At 49.9% G+C, this 14,215-nt stretch overlaps 1 protein-coding gene across 8 annotated transcripts in view; it reads right to left on the reverse strand.

Annotated features, from left to right (window-relative positions):
• Window positions 1-14,215, reverse strand: part of MSI2 (musashi RNA binding protein 2) — a 262,947-nt gene that overhangs the window by 13,316 nt on the left and 235,416 nt on the right. The window lies entirely within an intron of this gene.

Below are 14,215 nucleotides of genomic sequence, written 5' to 3' on the forward strand. Positions count from 1 at the left end.
TTTTAAAATGCCTCCATAACCTCAAGACAGTGCTTCAATGGGCAAGGCTATTTTATTACTAACTCATCTTGGCTTCCTTTAGCAGAGCCGACTTTATCCACGTTTAACATGTGTGTAAAATGCTTCTCAATGCAACGTTTAGACAAGTGATTTATGCCAAGGAGCCGGGAGCTGGAGCCCGACACGCACCTGGCAGCCCAGGTTCACGCGGAGGCGGGAGGCTCAGTGCTTCGAAATGCTCTGCTGGGAGCCGGGACGGAGCTGGCTGGAGCTCGCTTATCAAGCGCCTTCTCCTGCAAACTGCCGTGTTAACACAGACCCTGCTCGTACATTAATCCGCCTTCAACAAGAAAGGTCACCATTGAAAGATAAACTCTCTTTCGATGAACTCTTGAGAAATTTCTAAGTCAGGATTCATTATGACATTTGCCTTGGCGAATGGTGTATTACACTAACGAGGATCCAAACGCCTCGCTGCGGGGGCGGAGAGGGCAGCTGGGTAAAGCACAACAAGTTGGATGCTGAAATCCCCCCCAGGTAAACTCACTTCAGCCATGAATGATGAAGGGAAAGAGGGAGGGAAAGGGAGAAGAAGTGTAAGGATTTTGACATTTCTGTCCTACAAGGAGAACTTGTGTGGTACCGGGCTGATGATCAGTCCCTTAGGGCCTAGCAAATTAGATGTGATGAAAAAGCCACACTTTTAAGCACCACTAAAGTATGTTGTATTTCAAAAGAAACAAACCAGGCGAACTACGTCCAGAGGTGTAAGACAGGCACTGCACAGGGATCACCGTCACCCCCCCCCCAGCCCACACGGAGCCTTCGGTGACAACACTTTTCCCCTCCTACAGCACCAAAACCCAAAGACTTAAACACCATTGCAGGAGGAGGACTGGCTCCTACAGCAGTCTCTTCACCATTAACTACTGTGGGTTTGCTTTTTTTTTTAAACACAACAAATATGAATATTTCAAAAGTAAAAGAAAAAAAAATAAAGAGGTGAAGAATGGTGCAAAATGCGGTTAGAGAAACTCGTGGCTGCCTTTCCAGCCACGGTGCACAGGCAAGAAAAACCTCAAGTTTGAAAGAAACCACCACATAATTTACTGGATTTCATCTTTGAGAAGAGGCGGGATACTTCAGGATGAGATATAGTGCCCCATTATCACAGCCAGAAATACATTTTGCACTTGAGAGCACAGCTGAGAGCACAACAGAGACGTCTGGCGCTGCTCCAGCTTCTCCCCAGCCGCAGGTGCCCGCGCCCCCGTCCTGCACCCCACAGAGACACGTCGACGGGTAACGCTGGGACCCCATGGCCACATGCGCTCGCCCCAAAGCGTGTGCCAGTCAGTACTAACCCAACGCTCCCAGCCACCCGCCTAGGGACACGCCATCACGGCCTGCGCCTCCCGGAGAGGGCTCCTTATCCCTGGGCAACAATTCACACGGGCGAGCGGCTCTGCAGCCACTTCTGGCACGGCTGGAGGCAGAATCCAGCCACATGCCTTTAGATAGAGGTGCTCCCCAGAAAGCAGATCCTGTTATCTAACGCCGCACGGGGAACCCAGCGACATGTATAAAGAAAAAGGAAAGAATGAAATATTCCCTCGTAAACATGCGTGCTTTAGGCATCAGGTTATCGGTTTATTTTTTTTAAGTGGAGCAAATGGAGGAGGCCGCCGGGACAGAGGCAGAGGCAGGGCGCAGGCAGGCAGCAGGGGCTCGCACTGCCTGGCCACCGGCACAAGGGCTGGGGAAGAGCAGCAAGCGCTCTGCCCAGAAAGGGGCTGCCCTCCTTCTGTACTCCTTGACTTCTCCTAAAGCAGCTCCTCCTCACCAGAAATTTGCTTTTAATCTCATGCCAAGCATTTTCGACACCCAGTGCTGGTCATCACCAGCACTTCTTTCCTCCGAGGTCCTCCTCACTCCTGCTTTGACCCACCGGCCTGGGACGGCTTCCCGTAGAAACAGGCTTCTCGACAACTTGTTGATCCAGTGCTCTAATTTCTGGATGACTCTCTCATCTACCATAAACAGCCACGCACAATTTGGCAGGCATTTCTACCATCAATGTTTATGATAATAACTACACGTGCTTGAAAGCAGCAGGAAATTTTCAATATAACTATCATTAAGACAAAATGCTTTAAATCAAAGCCATTACCCACTACCAAGACTCAAAGCTCACAAGATTAGGCTGTTTTTCTCTCTTTATGAAAAATTCATATAACATGCTGCAAACATCATCTTCCAGCTCGAAGGAGTAAATGATATAATAACATTGAACGCTCCTGACAGGGATGGAAGCGGGCAGGGGGCGGGGGGCACAGGGCAGGGAGGTGCTGTTCGGCAGCAGCCTGGCAGGGTGAGCCGAGGGAGAGCAGGTACCCCCGCCCCGTCGGCAGCAGGCGGTATTTATCCGCACGCGCTGCTGCCCGTCCCTCTGCCCACGATGGGTTCAGCAGAGCTGCAAAGCAGGGTCCCGAGCAGCCCCGCTGGGACAGGGAACTACACCACAAGTCTGGAGGCACTTAATTTGAGTCGATTGGGATTTACTGCTGGATTTTAAGAGAGGATTGTCACGGAAGGAATACCACCTGTTACCCAAGCGTTCAAGCCTGCTGTACTGCCTTCGCAACAACCCAAGCACAAACGCTGCAGAGGACATTACAGTAAAACCATGATGACTGGTGCAGATCACGCCCCTCCTTGGGGATCCCGTGTGTCCTGAAGCATGAGCGCTAATGGCCACGTTGTAATGTGCATGACTAACAGACCAGCAGTCACAGTGTGATGCTGATACTTTAAATAACCAACCACAGTAAGGACTGCAGGAAAACTTCGGCACTGCATGCAAATCTTACATCATTAGTGCTTAGAGCCTTATAAATATCATTAGCTAGCACTGCACCCGTGTTACATAGAGCTCGGCCAAAGCTAATTCTTTGTGCATTCACGGCTGAAGCTAATGGGAACTTGTACCTTGCTTTTCAGAGATGCTAACAACCAAGATGTGATTTACCCAAGACTGGATGTATAAATTAATGCCAGTCTGAAATAAGACATCGGTGGTCCTGGTTCTCAGTTGCCTATTCAAGCTGCAAGAGCACACAGGCACAGCAGTGAGAATTAAATGCTCACATTCAGGCTCTTTTTTTCTATACCAATCACTGCATACAGCTCCAGCTAGAGGCACAAACAGGTTTGTGGTCAGGCTGAACTATCAGAAGCATCACTTTCTTGTATCTGAGCTTCTACATACAGTGGTGTTTTATGTCTGAGCACACCTCAAATTCAGATCAATGCTCAAACTCAAAAATGTCTCAGAAATAATGAGCTGGAAACACACAGATATTCTGGAGAGCAACGATGTACAAACAGCTCCCAACTAGCTGAAACAGAAAGTGGGAGACAAACCAGAAAAGCAAATAACGCCAGCGTTACAATTAGAGGTGCCATTTAGTACATCTCTCGTGGGGACCTGCAAGGTGCAGCACTTCACACCGGCTCTTCCCAAGAAGACTTGAAAAGCAAACACGTCTCTGTAAGAAGCCTGTGGCAGACAGAGCTCCTCTGCAAGTATTAAGAGCCGCAGGTATTTTGCTTATGACAGCCGGTTCAGTCCTGACTCTGGAAAATCAAACCGTGAGCTTTGTGCCTTCCCTGTCGCCCCTGACACAGCTCTGTAATGGGGAGCAGCCAGGCAGCCCTGGGTTAGTGGCAGCAGTTGTCCCTCCCCTGCAGCTATATTGGCCCTACCGGGAAAAAAGTAAAATAAAACAACTGCTGGGCTCATCAGTAAAATAAGTGGTGATGAAGCCAAGAGACACTGAGAGCAGCTATCTGCTGTAACAAGGTACTATTTGTACGTTATTTTCTATCTGCAGTCACACTTTAAAAGGTTGTTCTGCCTCTGCAGCCCCTTCGGAAATGGCTTCACACATCAAAATATCGCAGGGCTAACGACAGAAAGCAGTGGGTGGTGAGCAGGTTCCCGGCTCAGCAATTACCGCTGGAAGTGAGCAGAGCACGGGGAGGGAGTGCTGCCCAGCCCCGTCCTTGCTGCCGCTGGCACCCAGCCCCTGCGCGGGGCTGCTGACAATTATTCACACCCCTCAGACCCGCACCTCGCAGCGGCCCGAGCTGTTAGGAACCGAGCTGGACGCGTCGGTGTGATAATGGCAACTGGGATCTTGTGGCAACTGTTCCCGATGCGGCCCCGGCGCCCTCCCTCCGCGGTGCAGCAGCGGGACTTCTGCTCCGGCATCCGCGCAGATGCTGAGCAGGCGGCATGGACACAAAAAGCAACTGCTAAGCTACCTGAGACGAGCAGAGAATGAGAGCTGGGTGGCTTCTACAGGCTATGGCAAGCTAAAAATTCAACTGGTGCAGGTGTTTTAAAAACCCACCACTATCCCTCTCATGTGTGCTGCCGGCACATGAGCGGCACCTGCTTCTGCTAAATACTGTGGTTAACGCATCTGAAGCATCAGCCCCTGGAAGCTGTTGATGTGCACCAATTTGCAGAAGAAAAGACACAAAATTCAATGTATTCAAGCCCAGCTTTTCTCAGTCTTGCAGTTACAGAGCATAACAAGTAAACGCGTTTTCCAACTTGGCTCTAATTTTTTGCGAACGATCAATATTTATTGCCTAATCACATTTTCCATATTGCAAGTTAGCAGTGTCACTCTCGCGCCGGGCCGAGTGCTACACGGAGGCCACACAAAGCTTCGCTTGTAGAAGCTGCCATCAGGGAGCCAGCTCTTGTCACAGCCTTACAAAAGGATTTCCTCTCGAGCGGCTCATCTTTAATCATTATAAAAGCACAGAAGTTTAATCCATTTTTGATGTAAGCGCTAATAGCTTTGTGTCCTTGAAGTTCAAAGTGGTCTTCGTGCATGTCGCTAATTAGCCGAGCAAGCAGCCATTCAGCTCCCTCTCATGTTTCTAATTAGATCCTTAACAACAAACAAATGTCGACCTTACAAAGGCTGCGCAACGTTTCCCTCCATTAGTTAAACAGTTTGGGAGGGATGCGGTTCCCATTCGCCTGAAACCCGTCCCCCAGCCCAGCACCCGCGGATTTTGGGCCAGGGGCACTTCGGTGCCTCTGCTGCCCGTTGGAGAGGTTCCGCCTTACTGATGGTGTTCTCCAGGGGTGCTGAGCACCCCGGGGCACGGGAAGGGGGTGACCACCCCGCAGCCCGTCCATGTCCACCGGGCCAGCCACGGCCCGGCTCTGAGCTGGTCTGTTGCCCCTCCCCACCGACAAGGGATGCTCACCGCCTGCACTCAGAAAAGCAAATAAAACAGAGAGTTAAATAAACTCTGTCCTGTTAGTCATCTTCCTAACAGGTTTCTCTGTCAATTTAACTGGTTTTACAGTTAATTTAAAATCTGGTGTGCTTTAATATTTACATACTTAGCATTAAATGCTTGGGACTGTTAGCTTGCACTCTTTTTTGGCGCTCAACGTTTGTAACGTGCTGCATCGGAGCCATTTCAGCAGCACCACACTCGCACTCTCATGTGCTTGGGTTTTTGGGCGAGCTCTTTGCTTGAGCCCTGGCTCTGCACTGGAGCAGCTCCTCCCCTGGGGCATCCCGCAGCCGGTGTGGCTCACTGGAGGAGGCACTGGCAGCAGCACGGCCCTGCACCCTCCCTCGGGCAATGCCGGGCAAGGGGGGATAGATGAAGAGATTTCTGCATCAGGGAACTGCTGCCATGGCGCTTCTCTCGTACACAACTGGGAGGGCTGTGGCTGCTCGCCGTTCCGCAGGACCTGACCCCAGCGCCGTACCTGCTGTCTGTGTCTGCACATTAAGCTTTAACACTTATTACCATCCATCCAACTGGCAAATAAGGGCTAAAGCTCGTGATGCTGTGCTAACGCAAACCTCTCTCTAATAATTTTTCTGTTTAAAATGAAGGAAGAGCCAAGCCAGGCGATGCCGGCGCCTTCACCTCGCGCTGGGTAACACGAAAGCTGTTGCTACTTTTACCACAGGCAACCACATCTGCACTAATTGTTTACCACAGCCCGGACAGGTCTTTTATTAATATTAATGAGTAACAGGGAACAAAAGGCCCCTTTATTTTTAGCCTACTCTAATTGCGTAGTAATTACTCATCTACAAAACAAATGAGCCGAACTCCATTGCCATAGCAACAGAAACTCCGGCCTCCCACTGTACCACATTAACTGGCTATCACTCCTGTTAATTTTAAATTGAAGCCTTTTGTACAATAACAGACAATACAGGAAGAAAATGAAAACAAAACCCGGTCTTTGTTTCACTGCATATCTTAAGTCACCATAGCAGGAGGGCATTGCCCGAGGGCACCTTTCCACTGCTGACGGACGCCCTCAGGCTGGATGGATGCCTGGGGGCACAGGGGGGTTCATGGGCACCGAGGCCACGTCCGAGCAAGGCGGAGCACGGGGTCCTCCATGGCAGGCACGGCCCGTAATAACACCCCCCCAAAGGAAAACCTGAGCTCTTCGATGAGGAAACACGGAGGGAAGCTGCTGCCCACCCTGCGGTGGGCTGGGGCAGAGCTGGTGGCACCAGCTCCGCTGTCGGCAGCTGATACCGCAGCCCCTTGGCAGGGAAGGATTTGGTCACAGACACCTGAGAGTCCTCGTGGCACAAAGCTCTGGGCTCTTGCTTTAACTAGCAGGAAATACCCTTAAAAAGTCCCAGATGTGTGAATTTATTATTTTTAAAGAGCTCAAGTTTATATACCTGCAGACCAATTTTGCATTCTCTGGCAATTACTAATCCACCACGCTCCTCAAGCTAATCCAGAGCCAGATGCACGCTAACATCTGCTGCAAGGAAAAACTCCACTGCTTCTTTTTCAGTTTTCTATTTCAGAAAGGAGAGAGAAAAAAAAACACCCTGTAATTATGTATTTACTTTTAAAGCATTTGGGGAGAGAATCAGCATGAAAATACTCACAATAGTATGTCAGTAAAATGTGCACTGTGTCCCATTTAGTAGCTGTTCCACTAATGGGCAACAGCCTGCGACTGCTGCCAGACAGGCAAGTTACCCCTCAGCTCAGCGACTGCTTTACCCGTTTAGTGATTAAAATGCATGAGGTGCGCTCATGTGCTCAAGTGTCTCATTGCACTGGAGAGCTCACGCTGACGGCCCCATTTCAAACTTTACAATGACTCGTCTGCATCTTACACAGAACAAAGTCTAATTACAACAGCCAAGAGCTCCATCCCTCCGCTTCCGCTGGGAGAATGGAAACCAAACACCAATAACGGGCTGTTGCAGGGCTTTGCAGGGCTGGAGCGCGGCTGCCCGGCGAGGGTGGCACGTCCTGCGCACCAGTGAGCCGGTCCCTGCACGGGCAATCCGCCCGCCCGCGGCGGCAGGCAGCGGCAGCGCCCGCGCCGTCACCGCTTGCCGCGTGTCAAGAGCGGCAGCTGGGATGAGCTCTGCCGAGGAGTGTTTTCCCATTGAAAATAATTCTCCTGATTGAAAAGACCATTAAAAGTTAGCCGCTAAATTCGTTAAAGATTAACTTCCACTGTACTTAAGCCTGCACTTCAGAGGTGGTCACTAATTGCACTGGAGATGATTTATCAAGTGCACAAGATTTTCTATTACAAAATTATTGATTAAAGCTGATGTATTTTAACCGCAATAGACTTCAGTCAGGAGCCCTGTAAAACGCCCGCCGCTGTGGTCAAGGCCTAACAGCAGCAGCACCAAATTGGTTTAGATCTACTGAATTTTCTACTCGGCACTTGCAGGAAGCTCAGTCCCTCACAGATCAAAACAACCAAAAAGAGGCATCCTACAGTAAAAGAAGACCAACAGTTCTTGCACGTAGCCTGCATTCCGGAAAGGACCTGTGTGATTCCCACCCTGGACCGGCAGCACAGCACTTCTGAACTGAAACAGAAATGACTCCCTTTTCATTTTTTTTATTTTTTAATTTGGGGTAGGATTCAGAGAAGCAACTGTAGTGCTCACGAAAGAGTAAGAGGATATCGCCAGTAACGAGGCCAGAACCACCCACAGGAACCGGAGTGGCCTCCCCTAGAGCCGTGCTACACTAATTAGAGGTGCACGGCGCATTCACCGCTCAGGGAGGTGCTCCGTGCGGAGCCTGGCTGCTGTTACTTCTGCTTAACACGCGACATTTGTCTCGGTGTCTGCCCCTCGCCAAAGCCCCACGCGGTGTGGGATCCCTCTGCCTCACCCTCCCTGCCGGCCCGCCTGCAATGCTCTCCAGCGCAGACTGCCTCTGCTATGAAGATAAGCAAAAGATAAAATCTGATGCAGCCATTAATTTTCTGATGCATCAGCTGCCAGCTCTGCCAAATAATTACCGGCGGTTCCAGCGGAGTGAGAAATTTCAGCCTGCTTGCTGCTCCCAAGTAGTCCACTTGTTAGGTTCTGGCTTTTGAGATTACACAGCTCGGATTAAACTTTATGTACTTTTATACAGTAGAATAAAAGAGGGAGAGCAGTTCCATCAGAGCTGCTGTGCCACAAGGGAGTCCTCTCAATGGGACGTATAAATCCCAAATTGGTTCATTGCTGGATCTTTGAAACGCTCCTTCGTATGACATTTCTATGAGCCGGTGGCGGCTTCTCTCCCTCCGCACGCACAGACCAACCGTTGTCCCAATTTTTATGGCTGTAATTTGCTAACGCTATGGGTGCCTAATGACAAGATTAAATTTTTAGAGCACCTTCTTTAAGTGTAAGACAAGGCTTCGTAAACCCCATGCAATTTGTCGCTCTGCTGACTTTTAGATACACTCCGCACTTCATCATATGCCTGGTGCATTAAACAGTGGGTCCCCCCCTCTCCCTGGCAGATTGAGAACTAAGGGGGAAATTATTCTCCCCCTTGATGCATGAGTGTTTCAGCTCCCCAGTAGCAATAAGGAAAGTAATAGGGGTGGCTCCGATTGCCTTGCGCAGGCTTCCACTGCCTCAGCCCCATCCAAGCGGTTGTTTGGTTGATTTACTTTATGTTCTATTAGAGGTAAGGAGCGGATACAAATCCTTAATTACATTTTGAAAGCCCATTCTGGATATTTTATTTCCTTTGAAAGCGCTTGCTGGAATAAGTGTACTAAAGACTGCCTTGACTCCCAGGGGAGCAGGAAGATGCTCCAACTCAGCACATCTGGTTTGCAGGGACGGTCGGGGGACACGGGAAGGAGGGAAGGTGTGACCATGCCGTACAGTATATTTTCTACTCCCAGCAGGATGTTTTCTGACAAGCAACAAACTAAATGAATAAACAAACGCCTAATTCAGGATCTCAATTACCATCTGTTAAAGTTACTGGCTGCAGTCTCTTCTGTGAAAGAATTTTAAAAGTTTAGCACAGAAACTTGGGCAGAAGAAGAAAAGACACTTGCTGGCTCAATGGCAAAGATGATGAGCTTGCCTCGAACTCCTCATGCTGATATTTATGAAATGTTAAATCTTCACTTAAAAATGTTCCCTTAAGCTGGGTGACATGGCAATGAGTACGGCCCACCGCTAGCTCAGAGTCTCTGTTGCATAACAAGATTTAAGGTTTATGACCTAAAAACAATTGCTTCATGTCTCAGGACAGTCTGCGGGAAGCTGCTTCACACACATGGTATTATTTAGATACCCAAATGGAGTGATTTGCGTTTGGCACATCTGGTCTACGACTGCCAAGGAATGATTCTATGGGCTAATATGGACGAGTAACAGGCTGATGAAGAAACCATGATTGTAAAATGATTTTAAAAATATCTTAAGTTCTTTCCAATACAAAATAAAAATAAGAGAATATAGTTATAGTAAGCGTTTTAATTCCTAGGGGGGTTAATTTGCAAAAATAAAAAAGGCAAATTTACTATCAACATAACAGCATGTGCGGGTTCTTGTACAGAGGGTGTAGGTTGCCTACAGCCTGCTTCAATTTAAACTTCCAGATAATGGGATTTAACAAATACGATACTATGGATCCAAGCCGTTAGCAGCTCTCTGCTGAATTGATAGCCCTACGCTTTCAATCAGACCAAGGCTATGCTTTTAACTGCCACGCTAGTTCACGTTGATGATACCTATAATATCAACTCAACAATGCATGTTCTACAACTACATCTACTGCTACCAGTACGACTACTACAGTGCATGCATTTAGTTCAGTCCCACAGATACATACACTCTAAGAACAGGCAAGGGGAGATGTGAAATGTTTTACGGGACGACAGGTGTTTTGTTTTTTAAGTAAGGGAAATTAATAAAAACATCAAAAGAAAGAAAGTGTACAAAAAAATAGAGACATTTCTCAAGAGTTGATATGAGTCGTTTCTTGAACCGTTTCGTCCGAACAAGCAAAAAACATGCAACCAGCTGCTACTAACAAGAAGCTGGACACTGAGAGAGGATTAATAGGTGTGGACAAACCTTCCCGCTGAGAGCGCTCAGAAGAGTGTTTGAGAGGAGGTGTGCACGTCCGAGTGTAAGAGAGGCCGGAAAGTATGCCTCAGAGACACCCTCTCTCACAGCAGCCCCAACCAAGCAAGAGAGAAAACAACAAAACATAACTGCTCACACTCACCATCAAGGTCAGTAGCTCACGTTACGAGATTTGTTATAGCTGGCAAGTATAAAGTACAGTAAGGGGTTGTCGGGGCGGAGGGCTCAAAGGCAGCACTGGTAAGCCGGGACTGGCGCCCAAAATCCAGACGTGCCGGGGGTCGGGGCGGTGGGGGGAGCAGCTCCTGGCGCCGCGGCACCGCGCCGTCCCACCACGCTGCGTGCCGCCGGCCGCCTCAGTGGGCAAAGCGTGCCCGTGGGAGCCGGCGCCGCTCACCCGGGGCAGGCTGCACGGCTCCTCCTGGTGCCAAGCAGCGGGGGTCGGGCTGGATTACGGATGGCCTTATTGGTTTTGTCTCCAGTCCTCAGGGAGGAATAGTTGGTGGCAACAGATTGGGAACTGGAAAAATCTCAGACTTGTCAATGAACCAAAGAGGAAGGAACGAAAACCCTCTCCTGCCAAATTTTCCTTGTCTCGCTCTCCTGCCAAATGAATCCCTCCCATGTCAAATGCAAGATAAAAATGTCCCGTCCCATCCCCATGACTGTATTTTAAAAAAAGCGTTTACACGACAAAAATGTTTTACAAGTAAAATATGTCAGGTGAATTCAAAAGAAACGTGACATTGATAGTGAAGTTGTCTAGGAGGAGTTTGCAGCATTCAGACTTTTAAGTTTACTTGTTTTCTGTGGCTCAGGTCCCAATTCATTAAAAAAAAATACAAGAATGGATACGGTTGTCAAAACCAGCTGAGGGATTCGGCAGCACAGTCCCACCTGGCGTGAACGGATGTGGCCAAAGCCCCTCCGTCTGCTTCAGGGACCTCAGCTATCGCCTCGTCACTGGGATGTCGACTGGGCATGTGATTTGTAAGAGAAGCATCGCTGTGTTCACCCTGCTGGCACGTGACCAGCTAAGCTAGATGTGAATTTTATGAGTGGCCCTGAGTACGAGTAGGGGGAAATGTCCCTTTCTGCCGGTTGTAGGAGAGAGCCGCTGCGACATATAGAAGAACCTGTTTATCTAGCAAGGTACAGTGGTGACTGCATCCTCACACGCTGCAATAGAAAAAGAAAGGGTGAGGGCAGGGAAGACCAGGCAGTGCAGAACCGGGGCTGGGTGCTGCCCCCGTGCAGGTAACTGCCCACGGGTGGGCTCCTTTCACCGTTAAGCAAACATGCAGGTTTCCTGACAGGATGAACATCACCCTGGGGAGAAACCAAGGTGGTGAGTGCCCATGCGCCGCAGCCCAGGAGGGTGGAGTGAAAGGGCTGCAGCTTCCTTGGAAGACCAAGATGCATGCCTGGAAGCGGATGCTCTCCGTGGGTGCTCAGCCTCTCTGGTGGGCACCGGTGCCCAGGCTGAGCTCTGGTGCTGCAGAGCCACCGCGGTGCCAGTGATGCCCGGAAGGTGGGGAAGAGCCGGCGGGATGGGGCCGGAGAGCAGAGGAGGGCAATTTGGAGTGAGCTGGTGGGGCCGGAGTGCTGCAGAAGGGGCAGCAGCGATCAGGAGGTCTCCGGCAGCCTCTGGGCAAAGCGTTCCCCAGCGAGCGGAGGGGTGGTGGGACTCACCTGCCCAGGCGTTTTCCAAATCTTTTCTGTTTACTGGCAGAAAAGGGCCAGTAAGGGCCGACTGTGCTGCACTCCGTGCTTTTGCATTAGGCACGCGTGAAGGAGGGCTGTGCAAATTTGCAAAGGAAAAAGAAAAACCCAACCGAAAAGAAGAAAAAAAACTCCCAACCATTTTTCTTGTAATGAATCGGGCCCATACACTGTAGCGCAAGATCGATCGTACTCTACTGCTCCTGAATACAATTCACTACCATTGCTGGATGGAAGTGGCGAACCCAGGATGTCCCTTCCGAAAACCGTCTTTGGATGGAAATGACTCTACGTAAAACACCACTGTTCCCAGAGCATGTTTCGCTGCAAATGTGAGCGGCCGTCGGGCCGGGCCGGTGACAAACCCATCTTCCTCCTTGAGATCTCGGGGCTGGGGAGGGGGGGCTCTTTGGATTCAGTTTTGGGGTTTTGCCAGTTTTGTGCACACAGGCAATTTTGAGGCTTGAAAGACATTTCCAAACACCATACTGCTCTTTAAACTTGCCAGAAAGGATGTTGTTAATTTAGGGTTAGATTTAGTTTCGTATTGCAAGTTCAAATAAAAAACAAAAACCAAAACCAAAACAAAACAGAAAACCCAACAAAAGAAAAACCAAAAAACACTCAAATTAAAGACAAATGATTTTCAGGCACAGAATTGATCAATGCTCAGTTCAGTCGTAATGGGCACCAAAAGCACTCCGATTAAAAAAAATAATAATAATCAGGGAAGCAACGTTAATCCAGCCAAACCCTCTGTGCCTTGCTAAGGGGCAACTCACCAGGTCTGTTTGCACGTAAAACAAAACCTGAAGGGCAAAACATGAGGAAGAGGCAGAAACAATGAAGTCTGTTTTCCTGAAATCATATGCAAAATCAAACTCTTTTTTTTGCCTTTTTCTTTTCTTTTTCTCTTTGGGTTTGTTTTTCCCCCTGCATGAAGGGGCAGTAGGAAAAGCTGGGAGATGGGGAATCCCCACAACCAGTCTGGCAAGTCACCCCTTAGGCGCTGTCTACATGCCACAAGATGAAACTGGTACAGATAATCCTTTGTAGCCTGCAAGCAGTGCCAGTTTGCATGGAACGGAGTTCTCCTGGTGTCTTTCTTTGGCCTCCACGGCATCAGGCTCACACTCAAGACACACCTGGGCCTGCGCCCTCCTCGTAACCCCTCACGCAGAGGTTTAGTCGGGTCTTTTCGGGAAGAGCCCGGATAACCCACCGGGACTGCCAGAAAAGCCACCGAGAAACCCCCACTTCAGGACCACGCCATGAGTGAGCTGGAAAGCCGCTGCCACCGCCGCGTCCTCCGCCCCGGCGCCTCCGCCGCGCATGCCGGCGAGCTGAGCCCGGCGAGGGGCTGGCAGCCGCGGGGGCCGTGCAGGAGGCGCGGGGCCGGCAGCAGCTCCATCCCGGCTTGGTTTGGGCAGGCCGGGGAGCCGAGGCGGCGGCGGGCGCTGCCGAGCCAACAGCTCACTGATGGCTGTACTGAACACTTAATTACCTGAGCAAAGCACTGATTCATGTGTTTAGCTAAATTTAAAACCTAAGGTAAAAACGGCAATTGGCAACGATTTATTTATTTCCCTTAAGGGGAAAAAAATAAAAGTTTTCAGAAGGACAAGAAGAAAAGCTTTGACGTTCCTCATGAAAGCAGGCTGGGGTTCGAAGCGGGCAGGGCCGGCAAACTGCCGGCGGCACGTCAGCGCGAGCGCCGGCGGTCGCCCCGAGTAGGCGGACGACGTCGTCCCCAAGGGGACATGGCCCCTCGCTGCGGGGCTGCCCCGCGAAGGCTGCCTGTCGCAGCGGGCTGCGGCGGAGGAGGCGAGAGCGGCTCCGGGCACGGCGGGAGCGCCCGGGGCCGCCGCCGCCGCCTCACCCCAGTGCCAGCTTTCCAGCAGCAACGAAAACTTTTTTTCAAAAACACGAATTGATTTTTTTGGGGTGTCCTTTATAACCTCAAATTTAAACCAAAGAAACGAAGAAACCAACATAATAAAGGAATAAATAAAGAAACAAATCAGAATATCTACCCTGTTTTTGGC

This window comes from Phalacrocorax carbo, chromosome 17 (genome assembly GCF_963921805.1).
Source record: "Phalacrocorax carbo chromosome 17, bPhaCar2.1, whole genome shotgun sequence".
NCBI classification, from domain to species: domain Eukaryota; kingdom Metazoa; phylum Chordata; class Aves; order Suliformes; family Phalacrocoracidae; genus Phalacrocorax; species Phalacrocorax carbo.